General features: G+C 39.5%; 1 protein-coding gene across 3 annotated transcripts in view; it reads left to right on the forward strand.

Annotated features, from left to right (window-relative positions):
* Positions 1 to 394: 394 nt before the first annotated feature.
* The window catches only part of TRIP12 (thyroid hormone receptor interactor 12), a 71,973-nt gene continuing 57,141 nt past the window's right edge, over positions 395 to 15,226 (forward strand). For 2 of the 3 annotated variants that reach the window (XM_018074897.2, XM_018074901.2), the window contains exon 1: positions 395 to 451. The gene's annotated coding sequence lies outside the window, so the exon portion shown is untranslated. The remainder of the gene's footprint in view (positions 452 to 15,226) is intronic. The other variant, XM_018074900.2, reaches the window with a different exon arrangement.

The following is a 15,226-nucleotide window of genomic DNA, read 5'->3' on the forward strand; positions in this document are numbered from 1 at the left end:
GTTTTCCTTCACCAAAATGATATCATTCTATTTGGAAAGTCAGATCAGTATGATGGCAAATCAAAACCAGAGAGCAGGTGATATTACTAATTGATCTAATAGCAGAGTTCAAATAATATTTTGACTTGCTCTGTTCTGTAACCCTTTCTGAAATATCAATTGTCTTGAACGTTAGTAACTCAATGACAGAATTTCTCTGGTGCACTTTGATAGCATTCCTGTGTTTTTGTCTGCTGGTTCTACATGGAGCTCTGTGCAGCAAATCAAGGAGTTGGTTTGGTTTCCAGAATATATTAACTCTGGCATATTCCTCCCCCCTGCCCCCCCCGCCCCACACATGTGGCAGATATCAAACCTGAACATATGGGCACAGAGTGACACAGCAATTGAAGGATCAAGCTGGATAAACAACCTCTGCACAGACTAACCCTGTCCAAAAGTCTGGTATATGGTTTGTGGTTTTTTATTTTTAAATCCTAGAACTTGCTGCTTACTGCAATAAATTGCTTTGTGGAGGGCTGTCTTCTGCCTCCCCTTCTCCTTCCCAGGAGAAGGTGTGGGAACAAGTTTTCTTTCCTCAGTCATAGCAGAGTTTCAGTGGTAGGTCCCATGGGACAAGAAGGACAAGAAAAACTTTGCAGATAATATAGGTTTGCTTCTTTGCAGGGTCTTCTCTGACTATTTGTACCTTCTGAGAAAGAACGGGTGTTGTGATGACAAGAATGGTGTTCCAGTTACTTCCTTAGCAAAAAGATCAAAGTGGGGGAACAAGCTTTTTCTAGGAACTGAGCCTTTAAAGAGATTTTTCTGCCCAAATGTCTCAGTCCTGAGCAACATCTCTCTGCCTTGAAGAACAACAGAACTTGTTATTTGTCAGTTGTCTGTAAGGACAATGAAGACTCTCCAGGAGCTTAATAAGAGATCTTGTAATGTCAAAATGATCTAATGCTAATGTTGTTGATCTATCACTTAGCTGCTTTTTAGATGGCTGAGAGTTAGATTTAAGTGCATGCATTGGTTGTGTTTTTATACTTGCTTTTTTAATTCTTCTTTCCTCCTGGGATATTCTTTCAGCATGTCATTTCTCAAAATTTAGGGTCATCTAATTTCCAGCCCGAAGGTTTCTCATAACTCTTTGCCTGCTAACTGTATCAATACACTCCTCTCTTTCTAAGTTATTTTCTTCTGTTGTTGTTTTACCCTTGGCACTTAAAACATTTATAACCTTGTTGCCAGGCTAAATAATACAGGCTTTATTAGTTAACTCCTCTAAGAGCACTCTTCTGTTTTTTGATTGGAGTTCATGTCTCTTGACCAAGGCCAGCTGGGATGGGATAGAGTACTCCAGATAACCACTTTTTTTTGCAAAAGCACTGAGAATTCTTGGTTACTCTGTAATGGTGTATATACCTAAGCCTTGGTGCCTCTTCCACACTTCACCTCTTCCATTCCCCTCCAGTACCACTCTGGGAGGAACTGGAACATGCAGTCACTAATGCTTTTGTCAACTGACACGGGCTTGGCTTATAGCAACACTTTTTGGGTTCAGTTCTGAAGCACAGCATCTCCATATTGATTGGTATTATTACTTCATAGCATTGGTAGTGTCTCATGAGAATAATTACTGTTCCAAACTTTTGATGCACGCTTACTATTCTGGAGGAGGGACAGAGGAGAGGAAAGGGAACTTGAAAGTTTTGCTAGTTTGGAAGAAAAGGGTAGTTTTCAGGGAACAGATCTGTTTAGATAATCATATCACCTGGGGAGTTAAGTGGAAATAAGCAAGGCTGTAACAATAATAAAGATTTCATCTTATTTCATAGTTTCCTTCTATATGTAATAGTCTTCCATCATTACAAATACTTTCTGTTAAACTCATAAATAATGCATTCTATTTGGATGTTACTTAAAAGCAGTTGGTTGTTTAAATAGTTTTGGGTTTAACAAAATTGAAATAAAATAATGAATGACCTCTCTTCTGTGAGCCTGGAAATAGCAGCAAGTGTCCTGAGTTCTGCTGTCAAAAAAAAAAAATCTTTTGCTTCTGGAGACTACTGATGTTATTACTGAACTAGGATTTCAAGATTTAATATCATTACAAGTTAAACATTACTGCCTGCCTTCAAGTGTTACAAATGTTTAAGCACCCATGGCTTACAGAGACACTCATTTTCAGCTGTTTTTCTCAATGTTGAGCCTTTGAACATTCAGAGTAGCTGTGAATATTTTAAATCCTTCCATCGATCAGACATAACTGTACTTTAGCCAAAAATATTCTTGCTCCAGTGTGTTTGCTGTAACACAGCTTTGAAACTGGTGGGGTGGAAGCTGTGGTCCTCATCAAAGAGTGCTTGTGCTCTGCTAAACTCTACTTCAGTGACAGTGTCTCTACATACCTTCAGAGAGTAAACAAATGCCTTTGCATGGCATTACTGACATAGGGAAGGAAGGCTGTCCTGGGAAAAGTACCTGAAAAAAAGCAGGCTTACTTTCTTAGGAAAGGAGAGAAATACTCCTGGAAATCCTGTCAACACTAAGGGTATGTCTTTTTAAGTAGTGATTTGTTTTTATTTGTTTGTTTTTTAAAGTGAAGGGATAATTCTTCCTTATTGTATTTTTGTATCACTTTAGATTGGAGAGCTTAAAATGCCAGCTGAAGGCTAACAGGAGGAGAAAAATTAAGGTGCAAAAGTATGTGTAAGTTTTCATACCACTGACTCAGGCTCCATTGTAATAAATATTACAGCTGTACCATGAAAGTTAGCTGCTCCCATGGGGATCTCTGTTTGTGTCCCTTAAGGGAGGGCATTCTGAACATGTTAACCTGCCATGCCTAAGCCTTGAAAAACTGAGGCAGGGAATTCAAGGACCCAGAGTTTTGTGCCCATGGACTCACAAGTGCTGCTGGGAGATCACTGGGTGTGACAAGTGGAGGAGATGCAAATTGCTGTATTTCTTCTGATTCTCACGTAGCTCGTGTGAGACATTGCTGAGTTGGGGCTTGTAAGTCCCTATCTTTGCTTTCTGTGTGTTACCTGACTTGTTGAAAAGCTCCTTCGGAGGGGTTTGGGCTCTCTGTTGTCAGTATCAAAAGCAGGAAGTGACTGGTGCAAGCCCAGACCTGTGGCAGCCAGAAGCAGAAACTTAACCTATTGTAGAATATAGTGATTTAAACATCTGAGTTTAACTTAGATATGTCCAAAATCAAGATAGTTTGTTACTGCTTAATAGTATTCTAGGTTATTGCAACAAACTAGAGTTGCATCTGCTCTTGGTGTGTGTTTGCTGCATTGTTGGGAGGGTTGGTGGCCCAGCTTTGAGGTGGAAGAACTCGAAAATACAAATTTGTGATGGCTATCATCTAAGCTGCTTTGTTCTTTGTGCTTGCATAGACTGGAGTAGTGTTTGTGGTGGGACAGGGAGGAGAAGCTGCTGTAATTTCAGGTTGCTTCAGCAGAATTTGAAAAGTTTTACTTGTGACAACTTGTGATAGATCAAAGTAGCAGGTTTTAAATTGTCTGTATCAACTTGTACTGATGCAGTCTGTATATTGGACCAAATCCTTAAGTTTCACGTGCTGATTTTTAACATGAAGATGGTCTGCACAGGCGTAGGAATGATGCTAATGATTGTACTCTGTCCCTGTACCCTCTGAGCTATTTGTGTAAGGGAAAGGGTTTGAAATGATGACATGCTTGGATATTTATTTGGATAAATATATGTAATAGTTAGAGACTGCCTTCTGCTTAGTACACAGGACTTTCACGTAGGTTTGGATTAGAGGAATTAACTTCCTAATTTATCTGGATGACCACACTCACTAGGATGTCTCCCAGGAAGTGTAGTTGGGTTTTTGGCTTCCATCAGTACCTGGTACTCTTTGGAAGATACAGTGGAGCTCAGCTGAGAAACTGCACAGTGCAGACTGAGAGCTCTTAATGCCTTCAAGTCTGGCCTGCTTGTTTTCTCTCCTTTGTCTCTGCTGTAACTTCAGTAGTAAGTTAAACCTTGAATGAAAATTATAAGGAAGTGTAATCACTACTAAGCTTAGGAGTTAAAAAAAGTACAGGCGTGTTTGACTCAGAATGTCTGTCATACTTGAGTATATAAAAATGTTTATGCTGTCATTTTATTAAAAAAGTATCCATTATAAAGCACAGATTGCAGTACAACATTTGAAGTGTTTTTCTTAAAAATTAAAAAAGTGCCTGAAACTTTCAGGCTGTTATCATGCAGCTGTTTAATGTAATAAATATTGCCATGTTAGTAATATGCCTATGGCATATGCTGTCCTTGATATATGAAAAAAACAACACCAGACTGCTGATTCGAAATTCAATGTTAGATGCTTTATGCCCTCCACTTTCTAACTTGTTAAAATAGACATTTAATAGAAAATAGTTGAAACTATTTCTTAGAAGGTAACTGCAAGTTTGGTTTCTCATCAACTTTCAGTTCTGTGGAAGAAGTCTGTGTTGCACAGATCAGGCTGTTTTTAGATTGCGGTACACAGTTTCTGTGTCCCAAAATTGTTCTGCCAGGAGGACCTTTAAATACAAATTAAACATACAAATAAAATTTGAAAAGCTTAGAAAAAAGAGCCAAAGTTAGTGCAATTAATCTGGCAACTTTAGTAGCTATTGGGAGTTGGAGGTGCCAGGAAATAGTTTATGTGAGAAAAGATACTTCAAGACTTGACATGGGGAATTAGAGGTAGTAAAGATACTGGTATTAGTAGAACATTTCTTTGTGCATTAATCATGTGTTGGATGGGGATGTGCATGTTCCTAGCGGAATATCTTTAATTAACAAAGCAGATATAGGACTAAGAGAGGCTGCAGCCTTTATGAAATACCTACATTTTATGTTTGCTATGATAACATACTGTGCTGAGGGGCAGGAAGGAAGAAACTGCTCACTTCTGGGCCTACAGGTATTTTCCCCTCTACGAGCCTGTCTACTTCATATTCTTTCTTTTATCTTTCCTTGAAGTCTCTCCATTCTCTGTGTGTTTCTTACTCAAATGCTGTAAAGAGAATTATTCTGCCTTGCACTGTGATGGTGCTCTCTCCAGTTAGATATCCTTTTGTTTGTCTTCCTTACTAGTGCATTTTATTAAATGGCTTATAATAAATAGTAAAGAGTATGATGGGGAGTAGTTCTGGAGTGTCTTGTGGATATTTTTTAAAGGAAAAAAAAAACAACCCACAAAAATAAACCAGAAAGACAAGAAATCTCGCATAGGCGTTAAGTGAACTTTGCTTCCAATTCAGTGTCATATTAACAGTATGGGATTATTTCCATGTTTGCAAAAATGTCTTTCAGGAGTGTAGCAAGATGGATGCATGGCTTTGCTCCAACGTGTTCTGTCATTGATGTATTTGGGAGAAACACTGTCTTCCTTTCCTCTCTTTCTTGCCATATTCTCTTTCAATCCCAGACAAGACCAGAATTGATGTGTTGTTTGGGGGCAGTAGGTTGTAGGTTTACTTGTAAGGCATAGTTAAACATTAGTGTAGGATGAAAGGTCACCTGTATTGGAGACAACTCTTGAGTATTCTGATTGGGTCACAGCAAATTGCAAGAGCAAAGGCTTATCAAATCAGCTATTGTAATATCTACTTCTTAAATAATCATTTGGCTCAAGCTATAGAAAGCTTACAGCTCTGCTTATTCCAAATGTGTTGGAGCTGTGGAGAAACTGTGTTCTTCTCATGTGTATTCTATATCACTGTGAATCCTTACAGTACATCAGAGCAGCAGTTTAGCTGAAGATAACAGAAGACATTGAAGAGATTTAGGCAGCATCTCTTGGGGGATTGACTGTTCACAAGGAATTCAGGCTTTGATGAACCTGGCCGTGCTATGACCCTAGGAAAAATACCTCATTAGTGTCTTGTTAATCTAGTGAACTGTAGCATATGGGCGTAGTTACCTTTGTTGCTTGTGCAAGGAAAGTGTGTGGGCAGCCTGGGAAAGATGAGGTAAAAATCATTGCTGAGGTAAAGCAGAAAAACAGCCTGGTGGTACTTGCACTTACGTGAAGGAAGAGAGGAATTTGTAGCAGACTTTTTTTGTCTGTATCAAGATTCAGTGATGGTGAGTTCTTGTCTAGCTTGAAATTAAGACTAAGTCTGGCATCCTGCTAGAAAGCACTTGAAAGAGCTCTAATATAAGTTCAGCATCTTAACCTTCTGTATTCAGGTTCTTGAGATACTCATTTGCCTTTCCCATACTCTGTAATTTCCATGTGCAGTGCCTTGTTCCCACAAACTTGTTTTATTTATTGAGTGCTGGAAAGGTGTGTATGTGTGGAGTGGAGTAGACACTTGTCAATAAAGTGTGCCATAAAGTTGTTTAATTCTTTTATAAAGCTCTGCCTTTTGACAGCTTTTCCCATGACTGTGAAAGCTTGAACCTCCCTAAAATACAGTCATGAAAACTAATATTGTATGTTGTTCTGTGTAGTTAACATGAAAGAATAGCTCTGAGCACTGTAAAGTCATGATCCTGTCAATGATAGGATCAACTTAAAGACAGCTTAATCCTTAGCATTTAACAGGTGTTTCTTGGGATGTGCCTTCCTTTTGTTCGTCTTTACACAGAACTTCTGTTTCTCTGTATAGCTGTTTGATAGGTAGTTCATTTCATGATTTCATACAAGGTAAATGTCTTTAATTGTGCCTGTGTCAGTGATTTGGTATGTGTATTGGAGCTTGCTCTCAATTACATCACTGTAAGGTCTAATGTAAATGCATACCTTTTTTTTGATGGAGGAAAAGCTTCCGTGGCACAGAATTCCAAGATTCCACTGCTTTGAGCACTGCCAGGTTTAGAAAACATAAATGTGTTTCAATCCCTTTGTTTGTTTTTGCAGTATTCTTGTGAGAGCTAAAGATCCATATGCAGATCCAGTGCTGAGGAAGCCGGAAACTTAACCTGTTTTAATTGGGTTTCTTCCTCAACAACTACAATTACACCATTTTCCAGATTGTATCATGTGGCGCAGGAATCTCGGTATGCATTGGGCCTATGACGTTTTTGTGTAGCATTTGGATAGAGAAGTCTTTGTTTGGCAGGATGGCAAAACCTGCTTAAGACAGTGCAGGAAAGGAGGCCTCAGGAGACATCAGCCTGAGTCAGTGCTAAGTGTCAGTGAGTAAAAAAACCCAAGGAAAACTCCAGAAAGCCTCCTGATTTGTCTAAAACTTGTCTAAATTATATTTTGAAGATGCCAAAACCTGAGACATGTTCTAGGTGAACAGAGAACAGATGAGTACTCACCCTTCCACCTACCCTTGGAAACATAAATTATTTTTTTGAAATTGTTTTTATTTTTAAAGTGTTTCTCCTTAAGACATGCTAGTGTGAGCGAACAGGCTTCTCAACTTTTGATATTTCTGTGTGTAGACCAGTTTAAAGCTGAAGCTGGATATGATCAAAATGAAGACCCAGTCTCCTCCCTCTTTACCTTGTTTTCAAGGTAGATCTACATAATGCTCTTAGACCTGTAATCTTGGCTTTATCTGTGGTGCACTTCTCTAATCTGCATGTACAAGTCAACTGTTTTTTGTTTCTTCTTCCAGCCCTAATTTCTGTGAGATCTGGTCCCTGAATTCCTTCAGTTTAGGGGCTAATTAAAGTTTTGCTTTTTGTTTTGTTTGACTCCCTCCTTCTAGTTGTGTAGAAGATTGCAGAGATCATCTTGTGTTAATTTAGACTGTGGGTGACCAAACTATGTTTTACTAGCCACTGAGCTCACTAGGTCTCTCTGTAATTTAAGACAGCTTGGCAAAAGTTGATTAGGAACTTGGCAGGGCTCAGGCAACCTGCCATGCTGCAGCTTGGGGCTTGTATTGTCTAACAGGCTCTGCAGGTAGGACATGGCTTTGTACCATATCAGTATTTGTCTTGTGCTATTGCACTTGGTTTTGCTTAAGGGCTGTGTGTGCCAGATGCAGGTGAATGGCAAACTGCAAATAAGGCACCATCTGGTCTATGGCATTAGAATACAGAAGAGGTTTGGTGTTTTAGCAGGAGGTTCTGCATTCAGGCTCATAATGTTGAAGTAAATAGAGCTATGCAGCTCGAAGGCAGCTGGGTATTAAGTGCTGGGCAGGGCAGATTGGAAGTCAGTGATGATTTTGGGTACTTCTTGGTTTACTTACATGACAGTAATGAAACCAAGCTTCTAAACTGAAATTTGCACTAATCATTCAGCTGATTTTTTTTTTTTCTTCCACTGGTAATAAATGCCCCCTGTCCCAACTTTGCTGTAGCTGTTTACTTGGTCTTAGCTTGACCACCTGCCTTGTAGTTTTCTTCTCCTCTGGCAGTGTCACTAATCTGTTCTTCATGAAGGTTTCTGGGCTTTAATTCACGTCTCACAGAAGGTGAAAGCTCCTCATTCAAATTCATTCCTGTCTTCTGAAGAGAATCTTCTCCTTCATTCTTGCCAGGCAGTGTGGTTTTTTTATAATGTTAGTGAAAGGTTAAGCCACCATACAGATACTGACTTCTGGCTTCTACTAAACAAGGAGGATGGATAAGCTGAAAGTGAAGGTCAGATAAGATTTTACTTTTATTGCTTGTGATGGTTTTTATTGAGAGTCTGCAAGAAATGAATTCACATCAATTCACTCTGGGTACAAACAGCAGAGTTTTGGTCAGAATTGGGCTGCTGGAAAATATATTCTTTTTCATTGGAGAGATATGCTTTTGTTTAATTTTAAAAAGGAAAAGAACTGGTATTTCCATTGGTGCTAACAAACTGGAACCACACCTGCTTGAGCACCAGGTAGCAGAATTGCATATTGAGGCTCTCAAAGTGTAAATGTTGCTGTCTCGCAGCCTGTTAGTAAGTAAAAGTAGTTTTAAAGTTCCTGTAGAGGTGAAGTCAAGCTCTTGATGTAGAATCTGATTTGGCAGAGAAATTTCGCTCTGTGACACGAGTGTACAGCAGAACAAACTTAGAATGTGCATTTGTTCCTCACTTTTCCTTCCTTTCCCATTGCTGTGCTAAAACGAAAAAGACCTGTCAACAGAGAGATGAAACCTGGTTCATTATTTTGCAGGGAACACTTGCTGTGTTTGTGTGTTCTCCATGTGGTGGGACAATCATTTGTGTTCCTGACATGGCTTGAATACCTCTGGGCTGCTGCTGAAGCTGAGCTGTCTCTGGTTGACTTGCAGCTATCCTGATCAGACTGGTCTTTTACTGAATATGGATTGATTCAGAAGTTTCTGGGTTCTTATGCTTTTGATGATCTTTATATTTGTGCATAGAAAAAAATTAACTGTTGCAGAGTTGACTGAATTATGCAACAGAACTTAATGTGTAGCTGACTAAAAAACTAACATGAAATAGAACACTCAATTCAGGTTGAGAAACTACAGGTGTTGTAAACGTGAAAATATTTTCCTGAAGTGTTGAGTCCTGGCCCTCTGCCACCGAGAGAGCATTCTGAATCTTCCTTCATTAATGAATTCAAGTCAAACCATAGACTGGGGGAAAACTTACAGTGAATTAGTTGGGACATGTTACAGATGGTGACGTGGAAGGGTAACAAACGTGGCTTATTTGGAGAAAAACAACTTAATTATTTGAAATTTTAACAAGGGCAAATTCTTTGAAAAAAGTCATGAATAAATGTTCTAAGAGATTATTTTTATAATTGACTCCATTACTGATATAGTCAAACCCAAGAGGAATAGTTGCTGTTGACAACACTTTAAATACACAATGCAAAACTACAGAGAAGCAAGAGAACAAATGAAATGCTTTCTATTTTTCCTAACTTCTCATTTGGATGAGGATCAAAGATCTCAATGACACTTGTGGTGTTTTGTGAACCAAAGTGCAGTCCAAAGAGTGACACAAATTGTAGTATTTATGTACTTGATGAACATAAGAGAAACAAAGCAATGAGGTGGCAGAACTGAAGAGGGATGCCCTCAAGAGAGCATTATATTTGTTCCATGCAACTCCTTTGCTTTTTCTCCTCAAACTGCAGTACCTTCTGGTCTTCCAGAAGAAATGATTATAGGAGATAAAGGCTTTCACTGTCTTAGTGTTAGGTCTCCCCCTTAGCCAGCTTGCAAGAACTCAGTTAAGATTTACTCCTGGTCCAATTTCCCAGTGCATGAATATGGTGATTTTTTTTTTTTTTCTTCAGTGATGAAATGAAGCTGTGGATTCCTGTGTACCATGAACTGGGAACACCAGTTTTACAATCAGACCTGAGACACCTGAGCCTGCCTGTGTATCCTGTGCAACCATTTCCAGAATAGAACATGAGCAGGTTTTTTTGTTCCTTTAAGCTATCCAGATAACTGGGAATGTTCTGCTGTCTTAACTTTTGCAAGTGCTTCTTTTTTTTTTTTTTCCCCCTCCTCTCCAGACAATCCATAGGCTTCTCTTGGTTCTTGAGCTGACAAGTTGGTTGTACTTGACTGCCAGTGGCACCTGTGCTGCTCCCTAACTTTGAGTAGTGCCCCATTTGCTATTTCAGTTTGACTTTTCCACAGTCCAGAAGGACTCACTGAGGTTCTGGCTGTGGCATTTAGGCCAATTCGCTGTTGTGTTGCTAAAGGAATGATGACTGTCAGTTCTTGGTAATCTTCATGGAACAGGGTTTTAAGCTTCTTCTGGGTCACTGAAGACATCTCCAGTTTGCTTTTCCATACCAGATCCCCTGAAAGGTCTCTGCAATCTCAGACTTCAAATTCAGCTGACCTGCTTGAAGCAGAGGAGACCGTTCATCTTCTAAAACTCATAATCACTGTCACAAAACTGTTTTTATCAACACCTGGAGCATGTGGTAGCATGTATTTAGGTCTTTCCTTAAACAATACTTGACCTCTGACTTCCTCAGACTGCGTTCTCAAACCATGGTGTCTTTTGCACAGGTATCTTCCAGTCCTTTCCCCAGAGAGAAGTCAGTAGGTAAGGATGCTGCTTTTCTGCCTTGGGATTATGGCATGTATGACCTGTTGATCACACAGTCCTAACAACCTGGCCATTCCTCTAGCAAATAGTGTTTGCATCGTTTCAGAGGTGTTTTCAGTGTTCTTATCTCCTGTGGGAACTTGTAAATCTGCAATTTCAGGTAATGAATATTTGAACTTTCAGTTAGCAGGATAGTTCCCCCTCCTTCCAACCGTGAGATCACAAATGAAGATATTTTTGGCTCTTCCCCTTTCTCTTTCATGCCAAGCTTTCTCTTCCCAATCTTTGTCTATATGTCATTACAGACATATAAACATAGATACAGTTTGGAGACTCTAAACCTGATGCTTACATCCTTTCAGGTTTGAAGCAACCTGTTTTACTGATTCTATGAAGGTGACCTTTGGCATTTCCACTCTCTTGGCTGGAAGGCTGGGCAAGATCTAAGCTCTTTATAGACTGGATAAGGGCAAGGTGACTTCCTAATGCAGCAGGGCCCAGAGGCTGCCACAATCTTCTGATGGCTGTTTGTTGTAAAGTCAGTGGAACAGAGAGTAACTCCAGTTTCTTTACTGATTTTTTTTTTTTTTTTCCTTTTGAGTCTGTAGCTTGAGTGTATTTATGGCCTCCTGGTATTTGAGAAGTTTTCTGCAGTATCTGTTCCTTTCTTTAGTATGTGGGGTATTTTTGAAATGGTTAAGAAATGCTTCCACAAGAATGATTGTAGAGTAGCTGAATTAAAAAGAACTCTTCCTAAATTAATCTAGGAGGAATATTGTGCTGCAGCTTTTTTCTTTTTTGTTGGCAATTTGGAAAAATCTCTGCATTAACAGCATATGTGTTGTCATATTTACTCAGTGTAAAAAAGGACATGTGAGCTAGTCCTTAATCTATAGTATCTCCAGAGACTGGACTCCTTTGGAATTTGTATCTTATGTGCCCATTTTCCTTCCTCATCCTAGTCCAGGTTACTGGGTTGTGCTGTTGAGGACCTGAAGGGGCAGGAGTGCTTTTGGAGCTGTGTGTGTGTGTTCAGTCATTGTGGTTGGCAGTTGTCACTTCTCAGAATGAGAGATCTCTAATGTGATCTGAGGTTCTACTTTCAGCAGGTGGTTGGACCATATGATCTCAAGAGATCCTTTCCAGCCAAGGTGTTTTTAATCTTCATGACTTTAACTGTTGTACTTCAGTTGGACCCTACATCAAAAAGGCATCTAAAGAGAGTTTGCCTCTGTATGCTGTTAAGCTCCACTTGTCTTCCCATCGATCCCTTATTAATGTCTTCAGAGAGAAGTGACAAAAGTGATGCAGTTCTTTAAATCTGTAGAAATTCTGTGCCTGAGGAGGTGTAGAAATCATTTGTTCACAGTCAGAAGAAACTTCCTTGATAACTACTTGTCTGTCTTCTTAGCAGTGAGGTAATGTCACAGTATTAGGAGGCTGTACAGTCTTGTTTGTCCTGAAGATTTTTCTGTATGTACTGGATTTGCTCTAGTGTTTGTGCATGCATTTGTGTGTGTAGTTTTCTAGTTTTTCTTCAGCATTGGCAAATGAGGATACAAAAGGAATACAGTCCAGCCTAATATATGATTCAGTATGATTTTGTGTGGTTTCTGTATCAAAAGAAGTTAATCTGATACAAGTCACCACGTGAGTTTTACATCATAAGATGCAGTGCAGCAAGTGAGCCATAGTGTGCTCTAGCATCCTTGAATCATGTAGGCAGCTTATGGCTATTGATGGGGGGAAGGTAGAAATGGAAGCAGATAAGAAAATAAATGGTAGCTTAGTCTTCTTGTGTTGGAAGAAGAAAAGTTTGTTGTTCCTTAAGGCTCAGTGCTTTTCTGCTGCTGAGTAACCCAGGATTTGCATGAATGCAGATGAAATGCATGCACCTTAGTGTACCTTACAGCTCATGGAAGAGTATAGTTTTCCCCTGGTTGTGTATAGAAAATTGCTGTCTGGAAGAAGGGAGGCATGATGAGAATTCAGGAAATGTTGCAGAAAAATTTTCTAGGAAGTTTTCAGTATGTTATTTTACCTACTCCCTAAATTCTTCCACAAGCTACTTCTTCAACTAGAAGGGATGAGAGGCTGCTAAATTGAAAATATGAGCTTCTGCCTGCATGGAGCTTTGACATGAAATTTATGTTTCAAGGTGAGGACCTCACTGGAAAAAGAATTGAGCAGAGTGGATGACTACTGAATTTGGAGAGTATAGCAAGGAAGAATATTGCGTCAAAATCAGCTGCATAAGACTGAGTTTAAAGCAACTCTCCAGACTAAGAAGTCAATTTAAGTCAGCTGGTGAAGTAGTAGAAGTAATTGAATGAGTACTTGCAAGTGCTTGCTTGTAAGGCAAGAAAATAGGTGTGTGTGTCGGCAGGTAAATAAGGAGAATCTTGTGAGCAAAAATGAGGTGCAGCTGTGAGATCAGTCGAAAATGAAGTAACGTAGATCTAAAACAATTCAGCGGTTACTAAACCGTGGGCAGTAAGTCCTTCAGTTTAGTTGCAATTAAAGTCTCAACTCTTGAATGTGTTGTATGTTTGTATATTTAGAATGTTGTTTCTATATCTTAAGTGACTGGATTTACCACAGAAACAGCTGATCAAGTAAATTAATGTTGTCTACACTGAAGTAAATGAATACAAATCCGAAGTCTTAGACGTAATATTTTCTGATATGTACGCCAAACTCTGAGTTCTGGCTGGCAAGATGTGCAACTTGCTGGAAGAAAATGTTCTGAACTTACAAGGCATATAAACATCTTGTCCTTCTCCCCCCTTCTTTTGCCTAATACTGACCTCAGGGCAGTAAGTCTTTGCAGTTTTGAGGCACTGGATTGCTGCTGCAGCAGCATTAAATAAGGCACAGGGTTTTTTGGGCCAAGGTATGAAAAAGCAGATGTGCTGACCAGCGTACTGAGCTCAACCCCAAACAGATAACAGATATTACAATGGAGCATTCTAGGCAGAGGTGCTAGGCATATCCTGAAATATTCTGGAAATTGGAGTGCAAGAGCCTGAAAGAATACTTGCATTACCAAGATTCTTCCACAGAACTTAAAAACCCAAACAAACAAAACCCCCAAACAAATAGGTTTTAGAGCTCCTGCAGGTAGATTAGGAGGCCCTTGTGAGAGAGTTCAGTTCATTTTTTACAGGTATTGTTAGTGGTTTGCCTTGTTACTCTGTTAGTGGGCCCAGAGCCTACTGGAGTTCTTGAGTTAACTCTCTTTTCTTCTCTGTAGCCTGTGTCATGGTAGCTGCATTACAGTTCCCAGTATCCTACAGGGAGTGATTAGGGTGATAAGTAAAAGCTCATACAGGCTTGCTGTGTAGTCATCTGTTTCCTCTGTTTGCTTCAAAAACATGGAAGAGTGTTACTCATTTCCTGTTGGCTTTTCCACTAGGATAAAGGTAAAGGCTTCATGACAAATTAACAGGTAATTTTTGTCTTGTGTTCCTGTAGAACTCTCCAAGCAGTATGTTGGCTGTACATTAGCTACAGTGTTTGCAATAGCTGTGTCAAGTCTACAGAAATTAATTCTAGTTGCTTTCCTGTACAGTGACAAAGGTGACTGTAAATAGTAATCAGATAGTGTTTGCTACAACCCAAGAACGCTATGCAGGATAAAAAGCATTGGATACCTGTGCTGTTACATGGCTTCAGAAGATCTGTTGTGGGTTTATTTGAAATGCTTGGGCTTTTGGAATTCATCCTTGTTCTAAAGAGTCTGCTTATGATGAGAGCATCTGTGGGCCAGTGCTTTGGCATCATTACAGCTAAGAATATGGAGTTATGAGACAGTAACTAAAGTGGTTTGTTTGCAGATAACTTTATGCTAGAAGAGGGCCTGAACTTAAAAATTCTGAAATCACAAAGTTTGTCAACAGAAGCGTGGAGGTCTGATGTACAATTGTAGCTTTTTTCTTATTGATTGTGGGTGTGGGGAAGAATGTTTAGTGTAGTTGAGAAAATGATCTTAAAATCTGACAGGATTTTGGCCCATTTGGCTGATCTCTACTGGGTTGCACACTTTCTTTCAATTTAAGTGTCTGAAGATGGGAAAGAATAAGCCAAGTACTTTGAGAGACTCACATGTGGAGGGACGAGTCTGAATGAGAGCAGTTGGGATTTAGGAACCTCAGGGCTCTTGTGGTTCTAGCATGTGGAAGACACAGTTGTGAAAAGATCTCTTTGTTACTGGACTGACTGGGCATATGGTATTGTGTGGCTTGAGATACTTGCAGTGAGACTGAAGTTAGTGTTTTG

The sequence above is a fragment of the Manacus vitellinus genome, unplaced genomic scaffold (genome assembly GCF_001715985.3).
Source record: "Manacus vitellinus isolate BGI_N305 unplaced genomic scaffold, ASM171598v3 scaffold_29_pilon, whole genome shotgun sequence".
NCBI lineage: Eukaryota > Metazoa > Chordata > Aves > Passeriformes > Pipridae > Manacus > Manacus vitellinus.